Here is a 9,685-nt window from a genome sequence, read left to right as displayed (position 1 = left end):
TTTCATGAACTGTCAAATGCATTACTCCATTTAATCTTCTCAATGACTCTCTCTATAGATATAAAATTGTGACATAACGTCCATGATATGGAATGAAGCAACTAAGGCTCAGGGTTTGAGGGACCTGCCCAAGGATGTCCATGTAAGAGCGAGTGGGTACTGAAGCTCCCATCTTCACACCTCATACCCAGAGCATGTCCTCTCTGGTGTCCTCTGTCATCTTCACCCAAAGTACAAAGTGTAAGCAAAAAAAATTTTCCAGCAGAGGTGTGATGTCTTTGCACTATTTTCTGGGCTGCTCTTGGTTCACAGGAGGAGTGAGTTCAGAGAAATGCAATCACCACCATTAGTATTTGACAAACTGGGGCACATGCTAGCCTTCAGGCAGCATAGTTACTAGACAACATTGTTCATTGGTAGACAGGAAGGAATAAACTCTAAATCCTTTCCCCTTCCTTTCTTCCTTTTAATTATTGAACTTCCTTCTTATTCATGACTTCTGTTAGATGCTTAGCAAGCATTTTTGCTTGTGGTTCAAATGACCTTAGAGAAACAACTGAACGCTGCAGGTCTGGGAAGAAGAGATCTGAGTTTAAATCATCTCAGCTTCACCTTAAAGGCTGTATGATCTTTTATACAACGTAAACCCTCTAAGTCTCAGTTTCTTCTTAAAAAGGGCAGAAAAGGACCTGCTCTTAGATTCGTTGTGAGGATTAGAGGATCTGGAGCATGTACCCACTCCAGAAGCTCGTGGCAGCCCCTCAGTCAATGAATGTAGTATAATTCTAGGTGTGACCACACTTCAGATAAGACTACAATGCATTCTTGTTGTAAGAATCTGAGGCATGGGAAGTTTGAGACTTTTAAAATCCTTAGACATCCCAAGGGTTAAATGAAGATAATTTATCCTTTATTCTGCAATGTAACTGATATGTTTCTATAAACTAGAATCTCCTCACCCTGGGTCCCAACCAAATCTATTCTCCAGATATCATTGGGGCAGTGGCAAAATTGGGAACCATTCTTTGGTCACTATCCCCTTTCTTTGTGACTAGAGAACTCCTTTCATGAACTGAAGCATAACCACGAACTGAAGCAGCATCTGAAAGTAGATCTATTGGTTTAGCTGAGATTCCAAAGGGAATGTCTTCATACCATCTGACAGCAGTCGCTTCAGGCTTTGGAATTGCAGCTCTTCTTCCAAACACAGAACACACAGCTTGAAGGTCTCCAGTGACATCCCCTTCAAGGCCGTGATGCAAACTGCTAAGTCTGGCTCCTGGAAAATGGCTCACAGCTCAGCAAGAATCTCAACCTGAGCAATTAGAGAAGAGGCGTGTGAACCATGAAATTCTGGGAGTGAAGGTGGGCAGGGAAGGGCATGAAGACACAACCTCAAACATTTTTATATCTATGTATTGATGAAGCACCAACATTACTCCCTCGTTAGTATTTGTTCTGTTTCTAAGAATTAGGACTAGCTACAGCAGTAAACAATAAAATCCAAATGGGTTTAGAATAAGAGGTGGGATTTTTCCTCCATTGTCTAGAGTGTGAGTTGACCCAATGAGCAGATTTTCTCTGTTAGAGAAGTGTGTGAACTTGTTCAGGCCTAAGACACCCATGCCATCCAAGATGCCTGATGACTTTCTGTCCATCTACCAAACCACTTTTCTTATTTCTTTTCTATTCTTAATCACAATCCATCAATCACCCACAGATGACTTTCAGTAACTATTGCAAACATTTCTGCAAGCACTGAATTGGGGTTTTGGTATGGGAGGGAGTAACAGGCATTTTATTTAATTGCAATGGACTGGGGGGAGGAGGAATTCAAAATCCCTTAAAATGAACATCAAGAGCAATCGTAGAAGACGCTACGGAAAGGAGCCCCCATCTTCCCAACCATCACAATGCCTTTGTCTTGCATTATGGGGGCTGAATTGGGTAGATAGTATGTAAGCTTCAGCGAAGCCTTAGTGTCTCCTTCCCTGAGTTACTGCCCTGCCTCCTTTTGCAGATGCCTCAAAATGGAGGTCAGAGGGCAGTTGTCTCAATTCCCCCTTTCTGGAGTTCTGCAAACCCTCCTTTAGAAAACCCTTAAGCATTATCTTAGCTCCTGTGCACAGAGGTAGAAAGCCAAACTAACAAAGTAAACAAAAGATGCCCTGGCCAGTTTGGTTCAGCGGTTAGATAGTTGGCTTGTGGTCCAGAGAGACTGGGGTTCGGTTCCCTCTAGGGGTGTGTACCTCAGTTGTGGTTTGTCCCCAGCCCTGGTGGGGGTCATGTGGTTGGCAGCCACTCGATGTGTCTCTTTCACATCAATGTTTCTCTCCCTCCCACTCTGTCCCACTCAGTCTGAACAAAAAATAGAAAAATATCCTCAGGTGAGGATAAAAAATAATAATACTAACAAAGTACACTAAAGATCTAGTACTGCATCCTATTATATACCAATATTTCCTTAGTATAAACTTTTCTCATGGAGTGACAGAGGTTACTGGGAGTGTGTTACAAGAACCAACTGCTTCTCAGTAGAGATCTATTTAGCTCTAAGAAGCATATACAACCCAGGTTTACTTAGAATTTAGACCTTATATTATAGGTGGAATATCTGGCCTAAATGTACAGTTTCCAATTCATGATATCCAAGGACATGGACCTTCCATCTTGTTCTGAAGACAGGAGCTCTTGGTGTTGATGTCTATTTTCTTTGTTTCCCCTTCTTTCTAAACCTCAACATAACTCACCCCATGCTGACAGGTGTGACTGAGAGGTCATTTACCTAAAACCTTCTATCAGAATTATCCCCATAAAGGTGGGGATCTGAGACACACAGGAGGTGTTCAATAGTCCTGACTCAGACCATTAACCCTGTCAGTATGGCCACAACTCATCTATGGATTTCCCATCATCCTCCAGCTTTATATCCAAGTAAAACTACCTTCAAATGACTTTCAAAGAGGTCCAAAAGAGAGTAACAGGCATTAAAGAAGAAATAAGGTGTAATTTAAAACTAGAGAGTCATCCTGGCTGGTTTGGCTCAGCGGTGTGAGTGTCGGCCTGCGGTCCAGAGAGACCCAGGTTCAGTTCCTGCTAAGGGCACGTACCTTGGTTGCAGTTTGTCCCTGGCCTCAGTTGGGGTCATGTGGGTGGCAACCAGTCGATGTGTCTCTCTCACATCGATCTCTCTCTTTCTCTTCCTCCCTCTCTCCCTCCCGCTGTATCTGAAGATAAATGCAAAAATGTCCTTGGGTGACGATAAATAAATAAAATAAAACCAGAGAGAGTCTCAGAATTCATCTAATCCAACCTCATCACTGTACTGTGAAGGAAATGAGGCACAGATCTATGAGGACTTGTCCAATGACACCACGCGTATAAGGCCGGAGCCTGGGAATGTGGGCCAAGTCTCATGACTTCCAGGCTAATGTTCTTTTCCACTATCCAATTTACCAACCCCAGAAATAGCTCTGACTCTTATCCTGACTCTCCTCCAGCTGTCCATGACAACAAAAATCTGGAAGACTCAGCACTGTGAACTGAAAGGACCACTGCCTTCAATGTCAGGCCTGGGCTCCAGCCTCGTTGTATGAAAGCTCCCTGGAAGTTACCAGCAACCGCTATGAGTGTCTGTTTTCTTATTGCTCAGGTGGGGCAAATACCTGCCTTTGGTGCCTATATGAACTGTTGTGATTTTTTAAAAAAATGGGAAATGTGAAAAGTGTTCACTGCAGTCATTCTTAAATTCCACTGACCTGAAAGGCGGGGCACTAGATGGGTGAGTAGAAGAGATACAACACCTGCTAAAAGTGCCCACATCCTAAACCATATGAAACTAAAGCAGAACCACTTCCCAGTAGCTCTCAGATGGGAGAAAGACCAGGAGGGAAAAGGAAGATGAGAAAAAATCCTGTGGTATCCAGGTGTTATTAGGGTGACCAGCTGCTCAGGTTGTCCCTGTTTTAGCCCTGAAAGCCCCACATGCTAGGAAACCCCCCAGTCTCAGCCAAACCAGAATAGCTGGTCACCCTAAAATACAATGCTTTTTAAAAACCTAAAATGTGAATCACTAGGACATTGTATTCACTTATAGAAAGATAAAAATATTTCAGTTCAGCCGCTAGCTGTGCACTTTACCCCTTCTCTGAGGCAGGAATGTGAGGTAAACCTAGGTAAATGCTTTAAAATGTATTTCTCTACCGCTGATGGTCAGGGGCTTACTTCCTGCCTCATAGAACACTGTATGCAGCCGAAAAACAACAGCGAGATAAAATGGGCAAGAGGCGGGATAAGAAGATTAGAAAACATCAAAGAGTACAATTTTATAGCCCTTCTGCTCCACCCAGCCAACTAGTGTCTTGCATCCTGGCAGTCTGTGTGCAAAGCCCAAGAAGCTTGTCAGACTCGGTATGTAACATGTTATTGAATCGTACATTTTGCCCCCGTTTTTCTAAACACTACTTGAGGAGTGCAGTCACTGATTCCTGACCATGTGGACTATCTCTAACATCTATTGTTTTAAACATGCACTTTCAAAATGCAAGACACTAAAAGGCATTGTTTCAACTCTATTTATTCCAATTGCCTTTTCTGGTCAAGGCCCTTAGAGTGTGTTCTCTTGGCCAAGACTGGAAAGAGTGTCATATTCAATAGTCTAAACTATTCATCCCAAATTCTGAATTAGGATCAGGCAGTCTGCCTGAATATATACCAATCCCGAAATCTATTCCGAAAAGGTAATTTTGCAGTGGAAAGAATAACTTCTTTAGGACTGTGTGCGGAAAGCATACCAAGAAAAAATGAAAGGCTTTGGGAAACTTCTGGTGTGCAACCACATTGGAAGCTTTTACCAAAATATTTATTCTGGTTCCTCCAACTCTCTAAAGCAAATTTCTGAGCGTATGACTTGAGGACACTTTCTCTATCTTTCTGTCTCCTTTGTTTTCCAGTTTTTGAGTAGACACATAAATGAAAATGATGTGTTCTTTTTCCTTCAAAATATGGGAAAAATTAGAAAATACAATATACTAGTAAGTTGCATTCATAATGGACTTATATAAAAGCTTGCAATTAACTCTATTGGCATACCAGCTACAGTGAGCCCAAGATTTTGTCCAGCATTATTCTTCCCACAATCCTTTTAGATAACATATAACTATGCCCATGTGGAGCTCAAACCAGTTTTAAATTCTGATGAGGTATAAAAGCAGGATAAAATGGCAGGCATGGTACACTCACTAAAATAATCAATAATACCTTGTACTTCTGTTCTTTCAACTCTCCTTGAGAAAAATGATCTATATATACCAGAGTGGATTATTGGCTGGGGAGGAAAAAGAGGGCCCTATTTGCCCATGATGAATTCAAAAGACGATCATAAAACAGCATTTGTCTTTAAAAATAAATTGGTAACTTGTATACTATACATTTCATCATCAGGCATAAGTTTATGATGTACCTTGAAAGAAAGGTGTTCTGTTCTGTTTTATTTTTTTAATGTCTTCACTGTGGCTTGTTTTGCTGTATGAAATCCTGTGCATGTTCCAGAACTGTTTACCGCTCTCTATGCAACCTCCTACTAACAACACTTATGACAGTACTTACTATGTGCAAAGTCCCAAGGACTTTACACATATATACTTAATGATATTAACTGATCTTAAGTATACAGTGATACCTCGGTTCTCGAACGCCTCGGATTTCGACCAAATCGGTATTCGACCAGGAGATTCGAGAAACTTTTGTCTTGGAATCCGAACAAATATTTGGAACTCGAACTTCCGAGATGAGCCGAGTTGAGCCGAATGGCGTTCATTCGGCCCAGCGCGCCTTGCTCGCGTCATCAGTGTGAGTGCAGAGAGAGAGTCACGCTTTGTGGAGAGAGTCACGCTTTACACTGAATTTAACCCTTAGACATACTGTACACTTTTATTTCTTGTTGAGACTTATGTTTTTCTACATATTATATACAAATTAGGCCAGTAAATAGGCATTTTCTGGGGCTTGGAACGAATTAATCCAGTTTCCATTATTTCCTATTGGGTTTCATTGCTTCGGTTCTCGAACAATTTGGTTCTCGACCGTCCTCCTGGAACGAATTATGTTCGAGAACCGAGGTATCACTGTAATAGATACTGTTTTTATCCCCATTATACAGAAGGGAAAACTGAACATGGAGAGGTTAAGCGACTTTGCCAAGGTCAAGGGTTTAGATTCTGGAACCAGATTCAAACGCAGACAGTTTAGCCATAGTCTTCACCACTGCCTTTCCAGGCCCTGCCAATTGTTGTCTCTACTCCAGACACCTGTTGTCTCCCAGTCCTTCCATGGTTCTTGCCAGCCTCAGTGCCTTTGCACATGTTCTCTGAGCCTGCAGAATTCTTCCCCGCTGGCACCTTCTCATCACTTCCCTCTGAGCCTGAATGTCATATACTGAGGAGGCCTTTCCTACACCCCATCTAAAGTTTCGTGTCTCTGTCATTCTCTCATTATGTTCTTTGCTTATATCTTTCATAACATTCATCATAGTTTGTAATTATGTTTTAACATGTTTGTATTGACTTTTTGGAGACAGAGGTAGGGAGAAAGATAGAAACATCGATGTGAGAGAGAAATATGGATCAGCTGTTTCCTTCACACCCCCTATTGGGGATCGAGCACGCATCCCGGGCATGTGCCTTGACTGAGAATTGAACGGGCTTCTCAGACCATGGGACAATGCTCAGTCCACTGAGCTACACCAGCCAGGCATAATTTGTAATTATTTTATTTCTTGCTTGTTTCTGTCTCATTCCCCCAGAATACAACAATCTCCTCACAAAAGCGCCATATGTATTGATCAGTGTTCCTAGCACTAAGCACAGTACCTGTCTCATAGAAGGAGTCAATAAATGTTTTCTGAATGAATAAATGAATATTAAAGAACTCTTTACATAGTCTGGACAAATGACCTAATTGGAACAACTATGGGGCTAACCTGAAGCTATGTAGGTTCAGGAAAAGATTCTGCATCAGAGTTATTTAGAGAACATGCTTCTAAGTTGCCTCCTTAGCACAGTAAGCATCATGTCAGTCTCATATTCTGGAGAACATGCTTCTAGCATATTCTATGAATATGAGTACTATCTCAAGACCTTTTAGACCTCTATTTCCCTGCAGTTGGGGAGAGTCATGTTACAGAACTCTGCATCCGCTGTCAAATGCTGCCCAGACAGGCACCAAACAACCAGTAAATTCAAATCCAGAATTCAGAGGCTGAACTGGAGAGGAGTCAATCTTACATCCTCTACACTCTTGTGCTGCCTATAGGTGTATGTTTCTACCTTAGATTCTAACTTTTATATAAAACCTGTCCAAAAGTTTGATGCTAGAGAGGCAATTAGGTCCCCAATTATTTCTGCCAACCTCAGAATGATGGTCAAGACTAGAAACTCTCACTTTTCAAAGCATTATTACATAATTATCTTATCTGAGCTTCCAAATTGAATAGTCACTAGCCCAGAATTAAGCTGGCCAAAAATTACTACTCCCAATTACCAGTGTTACTGGCCTTGCCTGTGGTCAGAAGTCCCTTTAGTTGGTTTCCACTCCAGCAGTCTGATGAAGAGCCGTGCTTAACTGCAGGATCTGCTTGCTCTCACAGCATCCTGCAATGCCATGCCCTCACTTTGCCTGGGCAAAGCCAATCTAACCTCAAACCGGCATTGATCAACCAATGACTACACCAGTCCGGGTCATGGCAAGAAACAGGTGGGATACTCAAATTGAGCAATTTAAAGATGATTTAATAAAGGAATTGTTTATAAAATATGGACAGGGTCTAAGGAAACAACAAAAACTGAGATAGTGCAGTATTCTAGGACCAGCAAAATAGTAGGGTGCTGTTACTACCCTTAGACATAAAAGGACGAGAGAATCCAGTGGTTCCCACAACCATATTCCACAACAGTTAGCTGTGGGGAGTATGTGTATGGACTAGGCCATCTAACAAGGAATTGTGGTCTTCAGAGGACGGTTTCAGATAGCCTGAGGCCACCATGGCAAGGAGGAAGCAGGGGAATAAATACCCCACCCTACTTCTACTCATATCACCCATTGATTCAACCCAACAAGGATCCAAAATTTCTGAGAAGTTGTGTGATCCAATGATGTGGCCACAGTTCCCCCCTCCCCCCCCCAAATTATACCTATAGCATCACAGAAAAGTGGTGCTCCACAGAACAAGCTTTGGACAACGCTAGAGAAGATGACTTCTGTTGTCTCTCCCAGCTCTAGCATTCTGTGCCTCTGACCAGTAATGAGTGGGAAGGCACAGGACATACTTCAAGTAATAGCATTGTCACCTTGTGTTAACTGACATTACTTACAGAATTATAGCAAGACCCATGATGCAGGTTGAGTTTTTGGTCACTGGATTAGCAACTGTGGAGAGGACGGAAGAAAAAAAGTATTTTTGGATGAAATTGCAGAAATTCATCCAAAGTTCTTTTTTTAAATGAGGTTGGAGGTTACTGAGAATTCACAGGAACCTATTAATTGCCTTCCCAGAATCATGATTGTGACAAGGGGTTCATACCAGATGCCCCTAAGTATAATGAGACTAATTTGTAAATGTTCCCATAATGCACTAATTCTGAAGGAGCTCGCTGTCAGGGGAAAGTTTCTCCTGACCTCAGTTAATGACCTCCTTACATCGTGAAGCATGAAGATTGATAGATCTTGTAATTTTATCCCTGTTAATTTAACTGCAGATGCTATTCTTGGGCAACTTGGTGATCACACGATTTGAAATATTGATAAGAGTCTATAGGACGGCAGTAAAGAAATAGCGGTTTTTAACAGACTGTGAAGGAACTTACAGCTTGTTAAAGAAAACTGGCTGCAGCTCAAAAGTGCATGGGAAATTGACAGAATGGGAAACATTTAAGATAGAGTCAAGGAAGTAAACCATAAAATTTATATTTATGAAGCCAGCAATGCCAAATAAGCAACAGGAACCTACGCTCCGTGTGGAAGGAAAAACATATACAGCAACAGAGAAGCAAGGAATATCGGAAAAATAAATGCACGTGTATACTGTAGTATTTCACCATCTCAACATTTGCAGCTAAGAACGGTTGAGAACATTCCCGCTGGGAGGCAGCTGTGCCTGGATGGTGATGGACTGCCCAGCACCCAAGCCCTCCCAGCACATACAAAGGGTATTTACTGGTGATCCCTCCATGTCCCCTGGACCCTGCTCCCCTTATTCTGCCACCATGCTGGCTCTTCGAACATCTGTATATCAGAACACCCAGTTGACAGGTTAGAAAATCCAACTGCACAACCAGCAGGGCTGTGAAAGACAAAAAAAAAAAAAAGCCTTTGTGAGAAGTTCTCAGAATGTAAGAAAATGCATTTTGTGCAGAACACACTTCTTTCAGGCATTGGCAGATGATGTTGTCTTGTTTAAGCTGTAACTCGCCCCTCATCTATAGGGGAATCATGACATCCAGCCAAAAACAAACAAACAAATACTAACAATTATCAGTTAATTCCTTGCCACTCTACTGAGATATACAGTATTATCTCTATTTCAGAGATAAAGAAACAAAGAGAATTTCAGCAAATGGGACCAGCCAGCTAAGCTGGGGGGACTCATCTCTATTGCCCAGAGGGAGAGAACCTGAATATTTTCATTACT

The sequence above is a fragment of the Molossus molossus genome, unplaced genomic scaffold (genome assembly GCF_014108415.1).
Source record: "Molossus molossus isolate mMolMol1 unplaced genomic scaffold, mMolMol1.p scaffold_m16_p_17, whole genome shotgun sequence".
In the NCBI taxonomy this organism is placed as follows: Eukaryota; Metazoa; Chordata; class Mammalia; order Chiroptera; family Molossidae; genus Molossus; species Molossus molossus.
The sequence above is the reverse complement of the archived record's forward strand: the minus strand, read 5'-3'. Positions refer to the sequence as shown.